General features: G+C 49.5%; 1 protein-coding gene across 1 annotated transcript in view; it reads left to right on the forward strand.

Moving 5' to 3' along the window:
* Nucleotides 1-23,889, forward strand: part of TMEM132B (transmembrane protein 132B) — a 452,449-nt gene that overhangs the window by 117,439 nt on the left and 311,121 nt on the right. The gene's annotated exons all lie outside the window — the stretch shown is intronic.

Below are 23,889 nucleotides of genomic sequence, written 5' to 3' on the forward strand. Positions count from 1 at the left end.
CTGTCTGCTGGGATCACAGCTGGGCTGTGGCTGGAACACCTCCAGGAGCCCCTTCCTATGGCTGCTTGGCTTCCGTGCAATATGGCAGCTGGCTGCAAGGGTGAGCATCATGAGAGGACCAGGCAGGAGCTGCATTGCCTTTTATGACTGCCTCGCAAGGCGCATGGAGTCCCTTCCGCTGGAGTTCCAGGCCCACCCAGACTCAAAGGGAAGGGACATTGGCCCATCTCTGCAGGAAGGAATGTAATGTGAGTTGGATCTACTGGTGTGACCCTCTTTGGAAGACACCACCCACCACAAGCTGTGCAAAGCAGCTCTTCCTGCACACGTGTCCAGCCAGATCTCCTAGTGGACCCTGGCGTGGCTTGTGGGCGACTGGACAGAGGTGGTGGTGTGGATGGTGACTGGGGATTGTAGCAGGATTGCTGAGGGCTCCTGGGTGCTAGCACATTGCTTTGTCTCCTTAACTCCCCAGTACACCCATGGTCCCTCCCATTCTACAGATGAGGAAGCTGAGGATGTAGAGCCTTTGAGTAAGCTCCAGGTTCATACAGTTAATAAGCGGGGAAACTTGGGTTTGAATCTAGGCACGTAAGTTAGACTCCCCTGTTCAAGTCTACATAACCACCCCTACCCCAGGGAGGTAAGACTTCTCTACTCCGAAAGCTCCCAGCCACGGGTCCACCATGGGGCTGTCTCTCAGTGGCCGCTTCCTCTGTTAGGCCTGTGGTTACCACGACGACGGTAGCCAGCCATGCAGAGAAACACTTTGACCTCCCCCCACAACACTCCCACCGTGGTTCTGGGTCTTACTGAACAATGAGAGGCACAGTACATTTAGAGGCTTTGGAAGGGCACCTCGCTTTCATCTGCTAATGGGTGTGTTGATGTGAGAAACGTCTTAGGATGTCTCCTTGACTCAAGGCACAGGCTGAGCAATTATAAAATGAAACACAGTGTCGCATCACCGAGTACTGGTATCCAGGGCTGTTCAATTATATGCACCTGTTCCCAGAGCTTCCCAACTTTTCAACGAAAGACCTTTAGGGGTGGAATATTTCTTGCTTGCTCCTCTGGGCTATTTTGGGAAGATGGGCTGAGACACTGTTCACATCTTAGACATAATTGAGCATGACAGAAGGTGAGTGTGTACTGGGGTTTGCAGAAGAATCCTGCAGTAGTGGCCCTTTAAAGGGAGATTCTTTCTTATGGATGCTCCTGGCTGGCTGGCACTCAACCCGTTTGGCATCCCTGTTTGTTAGTCATAGAGAAACGGGGTCACGGTTACAAGAGTGGTGCCGTTTTGATTCTGGGTTATGAGGGGAGGCAGGCAACTGCTGCTTGGGATTGGTGATTTAAAATCAAAGTTAATTGGGATTTCAATTAATTTAAATAGACACGAACGTCATACTTTCCCAGAACACACGTGGCAGCTGACGGCAATTCCATCCTTCCAGTTTGCTCAGGTTGAAAATCCTGGCATCATCCTGGCTTCTCTCTTTATTTCACATTCCACATTCTATCTGTCAGTGAGTCGCCACTTCTAGCTTTGAATACCCAGGGCTCTGGCCCATCTTCTCTCTTCCACCCCTATCCAGGCCCCATCGTTTCCTGCCTGGAATCTGCTGTAGCTCCTTCTAGCATCTTGCTTTTCTCATGCTCATCTCTTTCTAGTCTATTCTCATTGAGAAGCCGGAATGAGCCTTTGAAAATGTCAATCATAGTCCACTGTCCCTCTGCACAGAACCCCAACCAAACAGGGCAGAGAGGGGGCAGGCCAGAGGATGTGTGGAGGAGGCAGGGAGGTTTGGGGGGGAATGTGGCCCATCTTTTTTCAGTAGCATGATTGTTCCTTCTGATCATGGGCCTTTTGGAAACAGCCTACAGAAGCTAGGACAGATCTGATCTCCAGGAACTGCTAGGTGAGGGATGTTCCAGATCAGAAGAACATTCTAGACTGAAGTAGCAGGTACATGGTGTAAAGGAGTGAAGCAGGTGCTCACATACAAACAATGAGCACTCTCTCTCCAGGGCAGTAAAAGGGAGTGGTGGAGACTGTGCTAAAGAGGAGAGCCTGTGCTCTGCCTACAGGGGACAGCTGCTCCCAGCTCCTATGTCATCATATGAGGATATAGGTCTAATGCTGTCAGATTTTCCAGTTTTTCAAGAGAAGCCAGAAATCCAGCCTGACAGACTCTCCATATGCTGGTTTGTTAATATCACCGTGAGCTCATGAATTTAGTATATTTGATGTGTTTCAACCCATTGAGTCATTAGTGGTTTGGATGCTGTAACTCATCACATCGTTGCCCAGCAGGTGCTCCTTCCAGCTGCCTCGCTTGTCCTTCTGATGTGTCCCCATCAGTAGGAGTGTTTTCCTACTTCCTGGCACAAGATCCTCCAGATTCATCTGGTACATGTCTTGCTCTGGACATGGGATCAGCCATTTCTTCAAGATGACTGGGTTTGAACTCCCTATTTCTGAAGGTTAGCAAGAAATTCACATTAAGAATGAAAAGCTCTGTTATAGATCTGCTCCTGGGTGGCCCTCTGGGGACCCTTGGGTAGATGTCCCAGCATCCTCTGGAGAGACCCAGGCTGAGCGCCACTGCCTCTGAGGAGGTTGGCCTCTGCTTCTGCAGCCTGCTGGGCTGATAGATGGCATAGCTAATGTATCTGGATGGTTGTGTTCTACTCAGGGACAGCCACCAAGAAGTGTCTAAAATGCACTTTCCCTGAGAGCTAGCTGCTCCTTCAGGTTTCATCTTGCAGAAATCTGTCAGGATTCAGGTGTGGATTCCAAGTTGGCACCGTGGACTCTGTATACCACGGCCGCCTCCCCATCCTGTTGTTTTCTGTGCTGTTGAGGAGTTATGAAAGGACACAGGATGGGGGAGGGTGTCTAGCATGGGCCACCCTTAATAAATACACCCTAAACCAATGGGAAGCTCTCCCTTCAACCCTTCTGCCTTTGCAGACAGCGGGTGCTGGATGTGTCTACCAAAGTGCCTGCTTTCCTGGAAGCCTGCACGTGCTGAGGCTATGGACTGTGTCCATGGTTTTTATTTGACACCTCTTGTGTGAGCTGGGAGTCAGTGCCTGGGTTTGAATCCTGGCAAGGTTAGGCAGCTTGCCAAGATGCCAGATTGATACTGAATCTGGAATCTTGCCAAGCTGCCTAAACTTTCTGTGCCTCAGTTTCCTCATCTTAAAAATGGGGATATAGAAGTAGCTAGGTCAGGGGCTCGTGATGATAAGTAAATGAGTCAATACATGTAAATCCCTTAGGACAGTGGCTGACACCTAGGGAGGATCAGTAAACCTTAGCTTTGACGATAATTTGAATCTCTGTGTCCAGTCAGATGGAAGCAGTTCTTAGATGGCTAGTTATATGATCCATACATTTCTCTTTTCCTTTTCCTTTCCTTTCTCTCTTTCTTGATGCCTCCTTGCTCTTTAACTCTTTCACTCCTTCTTTCCATCCTCTCTCCTCTCCTTCCCTCCCTCTCCCTCCCTCCCTCTCCCTCCCTCCCTCCTTTCTCTCTTCCTTTTTTCCCTTCCTCCTTTCCTCCTTCCCTTTCTTTCTCCCTTCCCTTCTCCCTTTCATTTCCCACCCCTCCCCTTTTCCCCTGCCCTGTCCTTTTCCTCTCCCCTCTTCTTTCCCCCTCTCCTTCCCCTCTGCTCCCCTCCCCTTCCCTCTTTTCTGCCACATGCAACCCAGGCTGGCTTCACAGATGTGGGACCTGAGCAGTTGCAGCTGATGCTACGCTCAGAAGGACCCCAAACTTTGTGTCATGCTCTTGAAATTCTTAATATTTTTTGACCAAGGTCTCCCTCCTGCCTTTTCATTTTGCACCCGGCCCCGCATATGACCTGGCCGGTCCTGTGTGTCACCAAAGTATCCAGCCAGACGGCCTCTGTGTCAGGATGTCTCTTTGTGTCTCTGACTTCTGGTGCATGATGGGCTTTCAGCAAATACAGCTGAAACTCAAACCATCCTCCCCAGGATGAGTGCATCTTTTTTTGGTCTCTGTTCTCTTCATCCAGCGCCTGCCTGGGCGGCGTGCGAACTCATGTATACTTGTGTGCGGAGCGCTTAGCTGAGTGTGTGCAGGGGACTTGATTATGTTTTGTTTCTCTGAAAGTCTTGCTCTCCAATTCGAGGTGCAGGCTGCCACGTCCCAACCTCCAATCCGTTGCGAACCAGCCTTGACTTCCGTGTGGGCGTCTGGAAACAGTAACGAGGTCTCACCTTCTTGAGACATGGAGATTTTGACAAAAATCAGCAGCGATGGCTCCTCCAGAGTAATTGGAGGTTTTGCGGAGATTCGGTACCAGCTCTAGGCAGCAGATGGGAGGCTCTTTCTTTCCTTCTTGCTCAGAAGCCTGGTTTGGAAGGCAAAGCTGCCTTCTGCCCTGGGGGCGAGGAACAGGGGAAGGGCGGGCCCCAGAGGTGGTGCTGGGCTTCCCGGGGCCTCTTGAGCTGCATTGAGGAGGCGCTTCCTGCACACGGGCTCAGAGGGGCGCAGCTACTCCTTCCTGGAAGAGACCGAGCCAGCAGGGCTTGAAAGGGGCAAATTCTCTAAGCTGGGAACCGCACAAGAGGTCACGAACCCTCTCGAGGGAGGCACAAAGATCTTTTCTTCCAGCTCAAATTAGGGAAGTTGCCAGAGGCTGCTGTCATTTTTCAGCTCAGTCTGAGGGGTTAGGAGTTGGGATGAGATGTTTCTTTCTTCAGTGCTAATGACTATCTAGGTTGCCTGGCCTGTTCTCTCAGAAATTAGAATAAAAATTAGCTGAGAAATGTCTTCTTTGTGCAAAGTGCCTCTGGTGGGCACTGGCTGCCGCATGGGAGGCCTGCAGATGTCGCTAGAAATGGGAGACCGGGAGCTGGAGAGGGGAGTCTAGGGGCACTTGCCTGGCTACACTTGCAGGCAGAGTTGGGGCCGGTTAGCTGGTCAGGTTTGTTTGATGCTCTGCTCTGGGTTTCTCTCTCCTGTGTGCTCTAGACAGGCTCAAGAAGGCATCCTCCTGGGCTTGCAAAGTCAACCGATGCCAGGAAGCAGGCAGCTCCCGCACAGAAGGAAGTAGGTTAGGGATTAGGGAATCAGCACATCCTCGGTGATACTATGCCTAGGTGAAGGCGCATGATAACATACATTGTTTTGCTTTGTTTTTTTGAGACAAAGTCTCACTCTGTCACCCAGGCTGGAGTGCAGTGGTGTGATCTCAGCTCACTGCAACCTCCACCTGCCGGGCTCAAGTGATTCTCCTGCCTCAGCCTTCCGTCTCTACTAAAAATACAAAAATTAGCTGGGCGCCCACCATCATGCTGGCTAATTTTTGTATTTTTAGTAGAGACGGGGTTTCACCATGTTGGCCAGGCTGGTCTCCAACTCCTGGCCTCAAGTGATCCGCCTGCCTCCCAAAGGGCTGGGATTAAAGGCGTGAGCCACCGCACCCGGCCAGTAATAGGAGTTGTTAACACTATTATTATTTTCCAGCCACTGCTCTAAATGCTTGTGTGTATCTTCACTAACGCAGTCCTCATGATAGCCCTGCTGCCGTGGGTACCACGATCCTTGTTTTACAGATGAGAAAACTGAGGCACAGAAGGATGGAATCACTTGGCCAAGATTACACAACTAGAAGGCGGTAGAGCTGGGATTTGAGCCTCAGATTCTGTGTCACTTGCCTCTTGATGGTTAAGAGGTGATGGGACTTGGAGTGAACAAGGGACGCCGTGCCCCATCTGAAGATGGCAGTTGCTATTTGGCCAATTGTTGCCATGCACACCAGCAGGTTGTAGCCCTTGACATCTGCCCAGCAGTGGCTCCAGAGACTGAGGATGTGCTGGAGGTGGTTACAGAGGAGGTACTCGACAACAGGAGGGGACCCTGGGCCTCCAGCCCCCGGATGTGGCGGAAATGGAAGATAAGCATCCCCCCTCACCTGGCTGGCTTTTCTGGGGACACAGGTGGTCTTAGAGTTTGTCCTGGATGCTGAGTTCCCTGAATATTCTCTCCAGCAACCACTCCTTTAGCTTCGGGTTGCCCAGCTCCAAGGAAGAGGGCTCATTCCCTCCTCTTCTGCCTTTAGGCGTTGGAACATTCTACACAGATCCAAACCTTCCTCCCCATCAAGCCCATCCTGGCTTCCAGGGATTACGCAGGATAAATGGAATTCCTTCTCTATAGGACAGTCCTATGGGCAATTGCTTGTTCTTCATAGCTGCCCTGCTTGAGGCCCCTTTGAGAATAAAATCCAGGCTCCTTCTGACGGGGCTGGGGGCAGTGGCTGCACGGCCCGCACCTGTGAGCAGCATCTCTTCCCGCTGTGTCAGGCGTCCTGACCTTGCTTTTCCTCCATACACCAAACTAAAGGGTTCCTGTCTTTCTTTTTTAAAACGCTTTATTTTGAGCCAATTTTACATTTAGAGAAAAGTTGCAGGAACAGTACAGAGAGGTCCTGTGTGCCTTTAACCTGGCTTCCATGAAGCTGTTTTCTAGAAGGTGGCTAAAGAACGCGGCACTGAGGAGATGCTGTGTCAGCGGAGGTCTGAGTACTGGGAAGGGACTGACCGTTTGAAGACCTGGGGCAGCTCACTCCTGGAGAGGGAGCAGGAAGTGCAAAGGTCCTGTGGCAGAAAGGTGCCAGATATCCACTAGACATGAAGAGGGCCGGGGCCTCAGTGCCGTAAGCGAGGAGAGAGAGCAATGAGGAGGACTGCCCACAGACCGTACTGCAGGCCACCACGAGGACTTGGGCTTTTATTCTGAGTAAGATGGGAGCCATGGGAAGATTGGGAGCAGGGCAGGAGGCATGATGTGACTTGCCTAAGGTCTCCCATAAATAAGTACCTCTCCTTTTCCTCAGCCAGAGCCTTTAGCCAGGCCTTCTTTCTGTGCCTGCCCACCACAACCCACCTACCTCTTGTTCCTGGCATGGTGGTAAGAGGGCTGGAAGCAGAATGGGGGGGCTCCCCATCAAAGGATAGTGCCACCTTCCCAACTTGGAGATAGAACTCCTCGTCACCCCGATCCTCCTCCATCATGAGCCTGGCGGAGACTGCCACCTGTTGGCCTTGGGCAAGTGACTTCCCCTCTCTGTGCCTTAGTTTCCTCCTCAGATGGAGCTGATCGTAGTACCTGAACTTGTTGAGAGGATTAGAATGGGTTGGTACACCCAAAGGGATTGTTAGCTCCTGGCCTGGAGTGCACACTGTGAATATTAGACACAGTTGTTTAAATGCACCTGCAGCTTGACATTGCTGCAGGTGCATCTATGGAAAATGCCGAGTCTCCACTGCCCATCAGTTGCTGCTGTGCACAATCACCGCGCAGCAGGAGATGGATCCACTGCACTTGCCAGATGGGCAGAACCGAGAAGTAGGGGTGCTCCCCTTCAGTCTCTTGTCCTTGCCTTTTCCTGGGCTGGGAGCAGGACTTTAGGTTTCGGTCTTGTCAAGGGGTCCTGGCCTGAGTGAGGAGGACATCATCAAAAGATAGTGCTGCCTTCCCAACTTGGGGACAGATCCCCTCATCATCTCGATCCTCCTCTGTCATCAGTCTTGGTGGAGTCTCCCACCTGTTGACCTTGGGCAAGTGACCTCCAGGGCTGGGCTTCCACCTGGGGCCTTCACATTCTGGGGCTGCCAGAGAGGTGGCCAGTGTGACTTTGGGGGCCCAGCCCTGCCCTTCTTGCTTCACCTGGAGAGCTCTCAGTGGTCCTCTTCATTGGCTTTCTCAGTAAGGGTGATTTTTTTCCCCTTAACTCAGAAACTCTACTCCTAGGTAAGTGGGAATGCAAATATAAACACAAAGATGCGTGTGAGAATTGTTTCTTAAAACATTGTATGGTAATCACAGAAGCTTGGAACCAGCCTAAACATCCAGCAGGAGAACGGTCCATATGGTCTTCCCATGCAATGGGATATCAAACAGGAGCAAAGTGAGTGGGTTACGGCAATGTGTGTCAATAAATGTGACTTTCATAGATATAGCGCTGGGTGGGAAATGCAAGTGGTAGAATCAGAGAGTACAGTACAATTTATATAAAGTCTAGAAACGATACAACGTATCATACCCAATGTAGACATTGTATACTATAATAAAGGTAGAAAAACTCCCAGGGTGATGAACTCCGCAGTTCCCTCTGGGGTCAGGAGGGAACTGTGGTTGGGGAGGGACCACAGAGGACTTCAGCTGTGTTTGCAGTGACCTGTTTCTTCTTCTTCTTCTTCTTTTTTTTCTCAGAGCTTATTTATTTATTTATTTTTCTTCAACTATTATTTTTAGTTCTGGGGTCCATGTGCAGGGTGTGCAGGTTTGCCACGTAGGTAAACATGTGCCATGGTGGTTTGCTGCACCTATCAGCTCATCACCTAGGTGTGAAGCCCGGAATGCATTAGCTATTTTTCCTGATGCGCTCCCTCCCCACCCCCACCCACGACAGGCCCCATGTGTGTTGTCCCCCACCCACCGTGTCCACGTGTTCTCATCATTCAGCTCTTACTTGTAAGCGAGAACATGCAGTGTTTGGTTTTCTGTTCCTGTGTTAGTTTGAATGGCTTCCAGCTCCATCCATGTCCCTGCAAAGGACATTTCATTCCTTTTCATGGCTGCATAGTATTCCACAGTGTATATGTACTACATTTTCTTTATCCGGTCTATCATTGATGGGCATTTGGGTTGCTTCCGTGTGCAGTGACCTGTTTCTTAACTTGGATGGTTGGTCCCGGTATACTCATTGTATTACAGAAATCCTCGTGTAAAAAATATTACATAATCAATTACAAAATATGTTGTTTGAATAACAGTTTGTATAGCTAAGAAAAGAGTCTGGAAGTTACTGGACTGGATGTCCTTGGCCTCCTTTGCTGATATTGACCCACTGGGGCCCCCCCGGTTGTCCCCAGAGGCCATCACATAACCCTGGGTTTTGGGGCAGGTGGTGCAGTGGTAAGAGCATCAGGTGGAAGTGGCTCAGGTCCTGCTTTTGTCCTGATGATGTTGGATAAGAGCTGCGTCCTCTCTGAATGTTAGTTTCCTCCATTGTAAAGTGGGGAGAATTTAGTCCTTGTGACTACAGCTCCCAGGGTGGGTGGGAGGATTTGCAGAGATGGCAGTGCGAGTAGCCTGTTTAGCTCAGAGCTGGGGGCAGTGTGCTATGAACAACATACAGTAGATGCTGTTAATGGCGATAGCGAGCAATCATTCAATCCACACAGTGAGAGGGACAGGCAGAGGGAAGGAAGAGGGGAGAGATAACGGGAACTCAGCTCTCCAGGGTGGGTCCCAACTCCTCCACATCAATGAGGCTGCCATCTTATGTTCAAGCCCCATGAGGACTGGTCGGTTTTGAGCCACACTGACTGGAAGCCTCTCTTCTGCTCTGGCCACATACCTTGCTGCCTTTCATGTGGCTACAGCTAACCCTGATCCATCACAGATCCACAGCTGATGACGACCTCAGACCACTCTCCCCATCCTGCTGAGATGGGCACTGACTCTCTGGTTCCCCTCAGGGCTGGGCCAGGCTGCCTTCCTTCTTCTTGACTCAGAATGTGTTCAGGGACAGCCTGTCCACCCTCTGATCAGGGGTGAGCCTTTCTTTCTGAGGATGGAGAGGCTGGACCCCAGAGGGCAGAGGCTCTGACCAAACCAAAAGGGAGTGGATGGAGGTGCTTACTATACTGCACTGTCTGGCCTGACATGTCTCCAAAGCAGAGTCTTTTCAATAACATCTATGTTCCTTTTTGTCGTGAAAGTGGGTTCTGTCCACTTGGCCACTTGTTATGCGCTGGGTGCAAGAATTTCTTTTGCATCACAAGTAGTGTAACAGGCATGCATACACTCCTGGCTCACCTAAGTTTTGATTGAGAGGAAGCAGTCTTGTTAGTGGGGTAATTTTCAAGCTGTTTGACACCAGACAGCTTGGATTTGTGGACATTGTCTAAGGAAGCCAGTAGCCCACACATGGAGACCATAGGGAATGGGAAGCTGAGGCTAGGGGCCACTCTTCCTCCTGCAGATGAAGCCCCAGGTCCTATGGGAAGCTGAGCTTCTTGTCCAGATAGCCCTGAGGGAGCACCCACGGTCTTGATGGGACATGATGTTGGCATTATTCATGAAGACTGAAGTATCAGTCTGTGTATCACCCTCTTTCTTTCTCATTTGCCTGAGAACTAGATCTCGGATATCGTGTCCTGGCAGGTGGAATTCTATTTTCTTAACACTCTAAAAAGCCGGACACCTCCTTTTTTATCGTACAGAACACAGTTTGATAATGGGACGGTTTGTCTAGAAATCCTGAGAGGAGATTTTATTAGTAAGAGCATTTTTGGTTTCAAGAGATAGAAAACATTAACCAAGGAAAATGGGAATGCTGTTGACTCATGTAGTTGAAAAACAAAGAGCTACCGCTTCAGGTATGGCTTGATCCAGGGGCTCAATTAGTATTACCAGGATCCAGTATCTTTCCTTGCCTTGCATTTCCTCTGAGGATTGGCTTAATTTTATACATTCACATGGGGATAAGATAGCTTCTTAGTAAAGCCCATGGCAATAAAGAATTCTCATCAGATGTTTCAAGCAGAAGTCCTACGCCTTATTACTACTAGCGTGCATTGGGTCTCTGATTGGCCGGGCTTGGATCAGGTACTCATTCTTGTAAATGAGAGTGGAATTTTCACTGCCTGAAATATGGGAGAGAGGGATGAGAAGGTAGTTCCCAAAGGAAAACTGGGGTGCAGTTATCAGGAGGGGCATGGATACTGAGGGGCTCAGTTATCACATAGGTCCACAGTGATTAGAAGGTAGCCACTGGCCAGGCACAGTGGCTCACACCGGTAATCCCAGCCCTCTGGGAGGATCAGCTGATCCCAGGAGTTCGAGACCAGCCTGGGCAACATAGTGAGAATCTGTCTCTACAGAAAATAAAATTAGCTGGGTGTAGTGGCTCATGCCCATAGTCTCAGCTACTTGGGAGGCCGAGGTGGGAGGATTGCTTGTACCCAGGAGATTGAGGCTGCAGTGAGCTCTGACTGTGCCACTGCACTCCAGCTGGGGCAACAGAGCAAGACCCTGCCTCAAAAATGAAAATGAAAAAAAAAAAAAAAAAAAAAAAAGGAGGCACTGGTCTCGGGCTGCACAATTCACCATTCCTACAAGGACTGGCTTCCCTTGCCTGGGCTCTCCTGTGATGTCTCTGGGTCCTGCACTGAGCTTTGGCCTTTCGGGGGCTGGCATGGAGTGTCACCGTCCTGCTGGAGCCCCTCATGTAACTGTATCAACAATGGCCCAGCTGGCGAGGAGGTCTGATCCAGCAGCCTCATTCATGCAGGCACCAGAGAGAAAATAGGAGCAAATAAATTGCTGGCCTGCGTTAAATTTAGATTTATTCTGTTGGAGCTAATTGTAATCTTTATTTGGTCCCAAGTGATTCATTCTTATCGCTCTTATTATAGCTGAGAAAATTAATTTTTATTCTACCATAAAGGTGGCTGTGATAATCCGGGTTGGGGGGGGGATTACTTTAATAAGATTTGCCAGCAGGCTTTGAATCAGTCAGCTTTTATTAGCATGTGGAACTGGCCTGTTGCGCTGGAGAGGATGCTGGGGGTCCCGGTGGGATCGCCGGGGTGAGCTTGGCTAGAAGGGACAGGTTTGTTTGCTCTATGAAGAGCTCAGGCCTGTTGCCATTCCTGTCTTTAAGTACAGGGACAGGGCCACAAGCGGGGAGCTGAGTCGACCTCAGTCTCTGGCCGACTTGAATGGAAACAAATGCATTTAAATGAATCGCGAGCCTGCTTCTGAAACAGGACGTACCACAGGGACAAGGGAAGATGCACTGGGGTCGGCCTGGGCCTAGACATTGGGACTGTGGGGAATTTGGAAAGCAACACACCTTTTAGAAGGAGCAGATGTTATGCACCCATTATCTCTCTATTTGCGATTCCAGATTCCAAAACCTCTGAAAACCAAAATGTTTTTGGTACATTTTCAGCAGACTCATCGGGTGGTAGAACCTCACCTGAACTCATTTCTAACTTGATGTGTTCACTTAAGAGGAAAGCCCTTATCTTTGACTTGGAAACACTGGTGTGTTGGATTCAAAGATGCTGCCTCAGGCCCCACTGAAGGTGTTACTGGTGTTCAGCATCTGCATTGGTCTTGCCTTTCCAAATCAGAAAAGTTAGGAATTGAGAGTTCTGGAAAAGAGGGGCTGGATCTGGGCACCTGCAGTGCAGACCAAAGTAGTGGTAGGTTTTTCTGATTTGGGGGGAGAGAAAACAGAGGTCCTAACCGTTATTGACATTTCTCAATGTCTATTTGTTACTGAGTCAAACTTTTACATTTTATTTTTGAAGACAGAAAGTATCCCAGCATCGTTAGTCATTAGGGAAAGGCAAATTAACACCATAGCGAGATACCACTGCACGCCCAATGGAATGACTAAAATAAAACACCTGGTGATATCAAGTATTGGCAAGGATGTGGAGAAACTGTAATCCTCTGAGTTGCTGATGGGAATGTAAAATGGTGTAGTTACTTTTGAAAATGGTTCATTTTATTTTTTTTTCAGATGGAGTTTCGCTCTTGTTGCCCAGGCTGGAGTGCAGTGGTGCGATCTCGGCTCACTGCAACTTCCGCCTCCCAGGTTCAAGCGATTCTCCTGCCTCAGCCTCCCAAGTAGCTGGGATTACAGGTGTGTGCCACCAGGCCCAGCTAATTTGTTGTATTTTTAGTAGAGGCAGGTTTTCACTATGTTGTTCAGGCTGGTCTCAAACTGCTGATCTCAGGGGATCCACCCACCTTGGCCTCCCAAAGTGCTGGGATTACAGGTGTGAGCCACTGAGCTTGGCCTGGTTTGTCAGTTTGTTTAAAAGTTTAGATACAGGCTGGGTGCGGTGGTGCACTCGAGGTGGGTGGATCACAAGGTCAAGAGATCAAGACCATTCTGGCCAACATGGTAAAACCCCATCTCTTCTAAAAATACAAAAATTAGCTGGGTATGGTGGCGTGCGCCTGTAGTCTCAGCTACTTGGGAGGCTGAGGCGGGGGAATCGCTTGAACACAGGAGGCAGAGGTTGCAGTGAGCCGAGATTGTGCCATTGCACTCCAGTCTGGTGACAGAGCAAGACTGTCTGAAAAAAAAAAAAAATCCCGCTGCTAGGTATCTACCTAAAAAAAAAAGAATTATTTATAAATGTTTATTCATCATTGCCTCAAACTGGAAACAACCTAAATGTACATCAACTAGTGAATGCATATTCACCCTTTAGGACACCCATACAATGGAATAAAAGGGCACGCACTACTGATAAATATAATAACATGGGTGACTTCTCAATTATTATGCCAAATAAGAGAAGCCAGACACAAAGGTCTCCATAGTGTATGTTGATATGGTGTGGCTGTGTCCCCAGCCAAATCTCATCTTGAATTGTAGCTCTCCTTCCCCATGGGAAGGACCCCGTGGGAGGTAATTGAATCATGGGGGTGGGTTTTTCCTGTGCCGTTCTTGTGCTAGTGAATAAGTCTTATGAGATGTAAAGATTTTATGAAGGCGAGTTCCCCTGCACATACTCTCTTGCCTGCCACCATGTAAGACGTGCCTTTGTTCCTCCTTCACCTTTCGCCATGATTGCGAGGCCTCCCCAGCCATGTGGAACTGTGAGTCCGTTAAACCTCTTTTTCTTATAAATTACCCAGTCTTGGATATGTCTTTAGTAGTAGCATGAGAACAGACTAATACATATGTCTGCTTATGTATATGACTATCTAGAACATTCAAGCCTGCAGAGGCAAAAGTGCATTAATAGTTGCCAGGTCTGTGAGTGGGAAGGGGGATTACCTGTCAGTGAACACAGGGAGCTTTTGGGGTGTCGGAAGTATTCTAAAACTAAATTGTGGCAATGGCTGCACGACTTTGTAGCTAAACTCATCGAACCATACACTTTAAATGGGTACATTTTATAGTGTGCCAAATATACCTGGATGAAACTGTTAAATATGTAAAGACATACATTCATATGGTTCCAATTTCAAAAAGTATAAAAGTGATTATAATTTAAAAACTCCATCTTATCCCTCAGCAATCCAGTTTTCTTTTACACAGGCAGTCAATATGATTAGCATCTCCCCATAATGTGTTCAGAGATATTTCATGCATAAAAAAGCATAGAAATGTATTTTTCTATGCATATATGTGTACATATGTATAGTACTATGTTTCCCTATGTGCAGTTTGCTTTCCCTTCATAGACAGTAGCAAACCATGAGTACTGTTGGGTATCTTGTTTTTTCCACTTAACATACAATGTGTCTGGAGAACCCTCTCTGACCTAAAGAGCTGCATTTTTTCAAGCGCTGTCCTTCCACGTTCCATCGTGTGGCTGGCCCATTGCTTATGTTGTCACTCCTCGATTGATGGACACTGGCTTGGTTCCAGTCTTTTGCCACTACAAAAATGACCGACCAGGGCGCAGTGCCTCACCCTGTAATCCCAGCACTTTGGGAGGCCAAGGTGGGCAGATAACCTGAGGTCAGGAGTTCGAGACCAGTCTGCCCAAAATGGTAAAACCCCATCTCTACTGCAAATACAAAATTTAGCCTGGCCTGGTGGCGGGCGCCTGCAGTCCCAGGTACTTGGGAGGCTGAGGCAGGAGAATCGCTTGAACCTGGGAGGCAGAGGTTGCAGTGAGCTGAGATTTAGCCATTGCATTCCAGCCTAGGCAACAAAGTGAGGCTCTGTCCCAAAAAAAGAAAGAAAGAAAGAAAAAAAAAGACTGGCCAAATTCTCTACCCTCTCTCTGCCTCTTGGCTCCTTTGTTTGTTTATTTTTATTTTTATTTTTGAGACGGAGTCTTGCTCTGTTGCCCAGGCTGGAGTGCAGTGTTGCGACCTCGGCTCACTGCCTCTGCCTCCTGAGTTCAAGTGATTTTCCTGCCTCAGCCTCCCAAGTAGCTGGGATTGCAGGTGCCTGCCACCATGCCTGGCTAATTTCTGTATTTTTAGTAGCAACAAGGTTTTGCCATGTTGGCCAGGCTGGTCTTGAACTCTTGACCTCAGGTGATCCGCAGCCTTCCAAAGTGCTGGTATTACAGGCATGAGCCACTGCACCCAGCCCCTTGTTTCTTAATGAAGCAAATGGTAGTGACTGCCTACCTCATAGAGTTACAAGGATGAAAGGAGCTCATGTATATAAAGGCATCCATAGGGCCTGGCACCCAGAAAACCAAGTGAGCATTATAGAAAGAAGCCAATAAGCCAAAGAACTCCAACCGAAAAGTTGGAAACAACCCCCACCCCTGGAAATTTTCTTAGAAACACACACATACACACACACAAAGTGGGCGAGGGAAAGAAGATAAGAGGTAAACACCTTCTTAACATAAAAGTGAGTCAACTACAGGTCAGAAAAATGGAGGCCTCACATTTCCAGAATTCTCTGCAAAAATGTCAAATCTCTGATCAATAACTTTCAAATGCTACAATCCGTGCATTCAAATAATAATTCTTTGAAGGCCTAATAAATAAATATATTCACAAATGGATTAATTGCTAATTACTTTTCCAGTGTTGTCATTACGTCCAAACACATCCCAAATGAGGTGGTCTGCACCAGAAAGCTGCTAGTAGAATTACTCCTTCCACGGAGAACCTTGTAGTGTGTCATTTCACAGGTGTGTGGGTATATTAGTAGGATAAGTGCTGAGAAGAAGAATTAATCGTAAGGTATGTGCAGATTAATTTTGGATAGATTTTGCCAAATTATCCATTTTACTCCCTAGAGCAGGGGTCCCCAACCCCTAGGCCACGGACGGGTACCGGTCTGTGGCCTGTTAGCAGCAGGCTAGTGAGCATGACCGCCTGCACTCCGCCTCCTGTCAGATCAGTGGCGGTATTGGATCCTTGCAGGAGCCCAAACCCTGTAACTGTGCACGCGAGGGATCCAGGTTGTGCTCCCCTTATGACGTGGAGCAGTTTCATCCTGAAACCATCCCCGCCCTCCACCATCCATGGAAAAATTGTCTTTCATGAAACTGGTCTCTGGTGCCAAAAAGGTTGGGGACCGTTGCCCTAGAGTGACAACTGAAATGGTGTTCCCTTAGCTACCTTAGCTAGACTCCAGAAGTCTGGTCTTTGGATCTTTCAGCTTCAAAGGTGAGACATGGCCCTCTCCCAGTTTTGGGGGAAACAATCCACCTTCAGCTGGGCTCAAACAACACTCCTTTGGGCCAGTTCCTGCCTTGGGCCCGCCAGTGTAGACCGTGGTCACCAGCTGCAATCCCGAACAGAGAGCTCTTCTGGCATCCTTTCCACTGAGAGAGCTGATAACAGGGTAGATGTTGTAGCCTGAGGCACCAGTTCCATGGTATTTACAATTTTTGCAAACTGAATTAAGTTGTGCAAGCCATTTCTCAGGACACATCTGCCGGTTGCTTACATTTTCACAGGCACAGAACATATGGGTAAGGTAAAGACGCAAACACTGGAAACCCAGAAAAAAGTTCGGTGTCCCGGCCGCCGAGAAGCCTTTTGAATTCTGATCAAAACAGGAGCGTTGGACGCGCCTCCAATGCATGGCCATGGGAGCAGCAGCCTCCAGCCAGGCAGGAGCCGAGGAGGTTCAGAGCAGCGCCCGGGGAAATGGGAACGGTTTCCCGTGCAGGCCGCCTCGTTTTGGATCCAGGTGTTTGGAAGTAATGACAATATCGGAGAAGTGATTAGCAATTAATCTGTTTGTCAATATATTTATTTACTGGCCTTCAAAGAATTATTATTTGAAAGCACGGATTGTGACATTTGAAAGTTATTGATCAGAGATTTGACATTTTTGCAGAGAATTCCAGAAACATGGGGCCTCTATTTTTCTGATTGAAGCTGGCTCATTTTTATGTTAAGAAGGGGTTCACCTCTTGCATTTTTTCCCTGCCCCCGTGTGTGTTTGTGTGTGTGTGTGTGTGTTTCTAAGAACTCTCTTTTTGTGTTGTTGTTTCTAACTTTTTGGTTGGAGCTCACCGGCTTCTTAGATTCCAGTACGAGTTCCTCTTCTTTTTATGCAAGTCATAGGCCCACATGGGATGCCGTGGATTCTCTCACGTGCCTCATGGAATGAGCTGTGGGTATGCAAGCACATGGGATGTAGCAGCGTGACCCGGGAACTCAGACTGTGTGACGACCGTGTTTCTTTCTGACTTCCTGGTTTGCTTTTCATAGTTGACCCCACTCCAGGGCCCTGCAGCTCCCAGTGCCCCACGCAGCACAGTGACATTTGGGAGTTTCTGGCCTCCAGCCTCCTACCACGCTGTTCACAGGGAGAGGGGGACGCTCCAGGGAGCCTCTGCACAAACCCAGAGAGTCTCTCTCTCCCTTCATGGCCTGCACTAGGTCACATGCCCAGTTATGACCAAATCAAGCTTCTCCACAAAGGGAGAGAAGAGTGTAGACACTGAGGAGGTAACCAAAAAATGCCTGAGAAGAAAAGTCCTCCGAGGGGCTCAGCACGTGGCCTGTCCCCGAGGCTTTGAGCTTCAGAAGAGTCATTTTGTGATCTGTTGATTGCTTTTGGGGAGGAGAATTACTCCCTTCTGAGGTGACTATCTCAGGCTGGACAAGCCCTGTCAGTATTGCAGACTTGGTTGAAAAAGCCCCCTGCCCTCCTTGCTGACCTGTTTCCAATGAAGACGATCTGAGCTCAGAATGGAGCACTCTGACGTTCCGTTGCCCTGGCAACCTGTACGGTAAACATCAGCTTAATGCTGTTTGATGGGGGGAGCTGGGAATTAGGAACTGGGGGATTTTGAATAAAGCTGAAGATTTGGTGCCTTCGCCTCAGCTCCAGACTCTACAGGAAATGTTCAGTGCAGCGTTCAGAAAGGACACCACTGCCGTCTCCACTAGGGGAGGCTGGAAGGGAACGGCCTGGTGCAACCAGGAGAGGGAGGGGACCAGACCTAAGGGGAGGGCTCGCCATGTCCTGTTCAGATTCTCCCTTCGCAGCAAACTTCTTTAAAGAGTTGCCTGTTCTCCGTGCACCCCTTCCTCTGTCCTCACTTGTGCTTCTTGCCACCCTGTTGCCACTGAAACTGTCCCCCAAGGTCGTCAGAGCTGTTGCCACGTGCAGGGGCCACTTCTCCAGGTTCGGCTTCCTTGCCTTCTCTACAGCACTGATGGGAGTCATGCCTCCCTCCTTCTCGTCTCGCCAGGGTCTCCCTGGCTTCTCTAACAGCATAGGCACGTGCTCTCCCTTCCCCTCTCTCCCTGGATGCCCCTTGGCCTTCTCTGTAGGCATGCCCCTGCCCGACCCTTCCATCAACGCCTCTCTCCACCAAAGCATCTCTTTCCCTCCTCTCTTTCCCATTATGCATGTTTCTCTTTGGGTCACTTTTTCCAATGGCTTCTGTCACCACCTTTCTTCTGCTGACACCCAAATCTCTCTCAGGTCTCTCCTGAGCTCCAACATCGGCATCTAACTCATTTCTACATGGAGGGCCCACAAATATAAAAAACTCAATATGCCCCAAGAAGAGCTCATCACCTTCTCCCAAATGCCGCCCTCCCTGTCCCAGGGACGGATCCACCCTCGTGTCCAACACTACACTCAGAAAGTCCTCCGTCGTTTCTTCCTTCTCTCAGCACCCTCTCCCCTCCCAACACAGCGTATTGATGCCCAAGTGCCACCAGCATCTCTTGCATTCCTTTCCATCCCAGTGGCCCTTTCTGCGGTGAGCTTGAGGATCTCAGGCCCGATTGGGAACAGTGAGCTTTACTTGGACAGCATGTTGACAGGTTGCGTGTGGGGGACGTCTCCTACCGCAGGGGACCTTCCAGAGACTGTGGCCATCACCTGGGCCACCACCCAGGCAGGAAGGGAAGAAGGAACTCCTGGGAAAGAGGAGAGTGAGAGAGGGGGCTTACGTGTCCAGGTAATGTGACACAGCAGGACCATGGGGTGCCTCTGGGCCAGGGGGTGCCATTGGGCAGCAGCTGCCTGGGGTCTTCTATAACCTAGGGTTTTTAAAAAAAGTCTGTGGCTGGCAGATGCTGGTGCAGTTTCTCAGGATACGTAAAGCAGGCAGGCTCTACATAGCTAAAAATCTGCTTATTTGGGCTACATTGAAAACAATAGGTTGTGTCAAATTTTGATTTTGGCACTGAGGGTCTTTGAGAGCGGATGGCCCTAGCCTCCCCTGAAGAAGTAAATGTGGGGCTAGTCTACAAGGACCTGCCTTTGGCCCATTTGTAAAACAAAGTCACCCCCCTTGGGGCTGGACCATCCCATTCATCTCTCTGTCCTGGGCTTTCCTGCTTTCAGTTCATTCTCCATAATCGCAGGGTGATGTCTTAACCGTGTTATATTGAATGTGCTGTGAACCTGGGACCTCACTCAGGGGGCTTCCTGTTATCCCGGGTTAAGTCCAAACACATGCAGTGGCCTCCACCAACACTGAAGGATGGGCCCTTCCTCCCTTTCCAGCCCAGCACCGTGCCCTCAGCCCTGCCCAGCCACCAGACGCTCACAGCCACAGCAGGGCTCTGTGTTCTCCGTGGACATGCCGTTTCCTCTGCTGGGAGCCTCCTTCCCCACCTGGCACCTGGCTGTTCCACTTGCCCTTTGGCTGCTATGTTAGTCTTCTGGGGCACCCATCATACATTTATTCTCTTTTAAAGACCAGATGTCCAAAATCAAGGTGTTGACAGGCCCATACTTGATCTGAAGGCTCTAGGGGAGGGAGGATCCTTCCTGCCTCTTCCAGCTTCTGATGGCTCCAGGCATTCCTTGGCTTGTGGCCTCATCACCCCAATCTCTGACTTCATTTTCACATGACCTTCCCTGTCTCTCTCTATTCTCTCATCTGCTTATAAGGTCACCAGTCATTGGATTCTAGGTCTGCCCCTGTCCAGTATGACCTGCTTACACCATCAAACACCCTATTTCCAAGTAAGGCTCCAGGTGGTTGTTTTTTGGGGGCACCATTTGACGAACTACACGTCCTGTCATCTCCGGCTCCAATGTACTGGGGCCTCTGCCTGGTACATTTACCCTCATGGCTCTCACTTTTCTTTACTGGAGTGGCTTGTTCGTACTTCACCTCCAAGCTAGGCTAAGCTCCATGAGGACAGGGCTGCCTCGCTCTATTCTCCCTGCAGCTTCAGTGCTGGGCACAGGACTGGTCCTTAATGGGCACTGAATGAACACTGCTGTGGACTGAATGTTTGCGTTCTCTCCTGCCCCCATTCAAATTTGCTGAAGTCCTAATCTCCAATGTGATGGTATCAGGAGGAGAGGCCCTCGAGGGGGTAATTAGATTTAGGTGAGGTGGTGAGGGTGGGCCCCCCATGAGTGCTTTTATAAGTAGAGGAAGAAGCACCAGCACTTCCTCCCTCAAGGGAGTTATGGTGGCAAAAATGCATGTCCAAAAGGGAGAAGGCATGCACTGGACATCAGCGGCCGGTATCTTGATCTTGGTCTTCCAGCCTCTAGAACTATGAGAAATGAGTGCTGCTGTTGAAGCCTCCCAGCCTATGATGGATTCATTATAGCTGTCCAAGACGACTTAGTCAAATGGGTGTGCCCGATCCATCCCAGTGGATGCAACAGAACCCCAGGAGGCAGATGGTATTCTTGTCTTGCTAAGTGGGGCTGAGCCGCTCACCAGGCAGCCAGGCAGGCAAGGCTGACTTTCCAGCCCAAGTCTCCTTCTCTAGAACCCAAGCTCCCTCCACCCTTGGGTCTGGGGTCCTATGAGGCACCGTTTGAGGAGGATGATAAGGTCTGAGTGACTTTTGGCTGGATCGAGATGGGGCAACGGGCTGGCTACTTCCCTGGGACGATTCCCTAACAGATGTCTCAGACCTGATGTGGCTTTGTCCCCAAGCCACTCCTTGTCACTGACACAGGCTGTATTCATCTCTCTTGAGATTGGCCTTTTAAAGTGTTTCCCCAGCCCCCGCCCCTTAACACTCAGGTGGTCTATGAAAGGAAACAAGAGGAACAGCTTTCAAGCCGGGGACTAGAGAGATTTTCCCTGCGGAGTGAATACATCTGAACACAAAGGGAAGAAAAGCCCTTTCATAAAACTACCTGATCTTCACTGGAAGGAATGTGACAGATACAGGCAAAAATCAGTTCTCCACTTTGTGATTTCTCAGGGTTGGGGAGGTGGACAAAGGGAAGGGGAGAGAGGATTTCAATGTGGTGGCCCTGCCGGCAGCCTGTGGTCGTTGTTCTGCGGCCGTCCCTGTGGTCCAACGATCTGTGTCCCTCTGGACTGATGGAAAACCCAGTGTTTCTCCAGGCCATGGGATGCGTGTGGTGCGAGCGCGTCCCCGCTTCCAAGTGGAATGTGGAGCACAGAGAACCCACACGGTGCCGGCTGCCGCCTGTGGTGTCTGTCCAGGCTGGTGGTTTGGGGACAGTGACTCCCTCTCTCCTCTACGCCTGTCCTGGTTTCGGTTTCTGTGATTTACAAACCGAGAATCTGCTGCTAGAGAGTAGTCGCGCTTTGTGTGAGGGGTTTCTGTTAGAAAGCAGCAGTGGGCCTTGGTGCAGGTCCCCACATTGCCCTAAAGCGCCCCGATCGGGGTTTCCTCTCTGGAAGAGGGGATGAACGCAGCACCCGCTCCTCGCGCAGCGCTGGCGGCGGCGGCCACTGGGTGGCGGTGTTGCCCGCGAGGCCGGGGGTCCGCGGAGGAGGGAGCGGACTGGGAGCCGGGCGGGGACAGCGCCGGGAGGTCGGGCCCGGGGCTCAGTCCTCCCCCGCGGTGCTGTCCCAGGAGGCCGCGCCGTCCCCAGCCGACTCTGAGCGACTCAGGATGAGCTCTCCACTGCATTCCAGGGAGAGGCGACTGAGGCCCCGTGTTTTTCCTCCGCACCAAGATTCCCAAGGCTGCCGTTGAGGGTTTTACCCGGGGTGGGGTGGGGTCCCTGGCTAGCCCCGGGGTGTGTGTGACAGGGGAGGTGCTGTTTCTCTCCCGAGTTCTCCGTGACTTTTAGCCCACGGAGTTCGAGGTCGCGCTATCGGTTAAAAGCAGCACCTGGGCCCTTCTCTGCTCCGGGTGAAATCTGGAACCAGCTCGCGTGTGGCTCACCAGGAAGGAGCTGGGGCTCCCCCAAGCAGAGGAAGAGGAGCGGGAGCCACGCAGGTACCAGGGCCCGGCGGAGCAGGGGTAACGCCACGCTCGGGCCCACTCTCAGCTTCACCCCTTACTGGCTGTGTGACCTTAGGCAAGTTTCTTGACATCTCTGTGCCTTCATTTTTGAATCTGTGAAATGGCGATAATATTACAGCTTACTTATTTGATACGTTTAGAATGCGGTCTTGCCCTGTCGCCCAGGCTGGAGTGTAGTGGCGTGATCTCGGCTCACTGCAGCTTCGACCTCCCGGGCTTAAATGATCCTCCCACCTTAGCCTCCCGAGTAGCTGGGACGACAGGCACCTGCTGTTATGCTTGGCTACTTTTTTACATTTTTTTTGTAGAGATGAGATCTCATTTGCTGCCTAGGCTTCTCTTTGACTCCTGACCTCAAGCCATCCCAAAGTGCTGGGATTATAGACGTGAGCCACTGAGCCCTGCCCACATTTATTTAGATGATAATTATATAATGGTATTAATAATACAAGCACATGAAAAGAATACTGTATCTCATAGGATTGTGTAAAGAATAAATGTGTAAAGAGCTAATACATGTAATACATTTGAAACATGTTAATACATGTATCAGAACATGGTACTTAGCATGTTTGTACATGTTAATGCAGTCAGAACAGTGACTGGCGCTCAGTAGGTATGTAAGAAATTCCCAGCAGTGACTATTATTATTTCATGTATTGGATGCTACCAAGAAGCTTGTGATAATTGCCAGCCAATTATTCACCTCTTCTCCCTCTGAGATCTGTCAACTCTTAGGCAAGTGAACCATGCATATTTGACGTTCTTTTATTGTTCATCAGTTTTTTGCCCGCAGACTTTTGTCTTCTTTTCTCAATTAAGCACAGCTCCTCAGAAGCAGGCTGTGCCCTCCACCGACTGCATTTCCTCATAGCTCTGCACTTCCTGTGTCACAGGGACCCTTAGGTGATCTGAGAAATTAATTCAGAGAGTAGGCTTTTTATTTTTATTTTTTGAAGACAGTAGAGGGCTTTGTTAGTCGACAGGTGGTTTCCAAGCACTTGGAGATTCAACAGGATTGTAAAAGGGACATCGAAGGCCGCTGAGGTCATGCTGTTTAAACACTTAACCCTTAAAAGCCCATCTTACAGATTCACTAAAGCAGTTCTCTATGGAACAGCCACTAAGACTGGACAATATTAGCTTTTCCTTTCTCTAGTTTCTCTGTGTGTTGGAAAATAATGAACTGCCTTAACAAAACAAAACAAAACAAAACAAGACAAGAAATAGAACAGAAGCTATTCTCCGAGCGATTTTGGATTGCCCAAACTAGGCAGGATGAGTGGTGCTTTATTGTTTATAATGTGCATTAGTTTCCTGTGGCAGTTGTAATAAGTGACCACAAACTTGGTGGCTTAAAAACAACAAACACTGATTCTCATAACTTCCAGAGGCTAGTCAAAGTGTTCCTCTGTTGTGTCCTCTGAAGGCTGAGGGAGGCACTGTCCCAGGCTGCTCTTCCAGCTTTTGGGGTTGCCAGTGATCTTTGGCGTGCCTTGGCTTGTAGACATACCCTCCCAATTTCTTCCCCTGCCTTCATGTGGCCTTCTCCTCTGTCTCTGTGTGTCTCAAATCTCCCTCTCCTTTCTCTTAAAAGGACGTTTGTCATTGGTCTTAGGGTGGGTGTCATTGGACTTAGGTCATCCAATGATCTCATCTTGAAATCCTTCACTTAATTGCATTGGCAAAGGCTGTATTTCCAAATAAG

The sequence above is a fragment of the Sapajus apella genome, unplaced genomic scaffold (genome assembly GCF_009761245.1).
Source record: "Sapajus apella isolate SASKATOON/1434 unplaced genomic scaffold, GSC_monkey_1.0 scaffold2, whole genome shotgun sequence".
In the NCBI taxonomy this organism is placed as follows: Eukaryota; Metazoa; Chordata; class Mammalia; order Primates; family Cebidae; genus Sapajus; species Sapajus apella.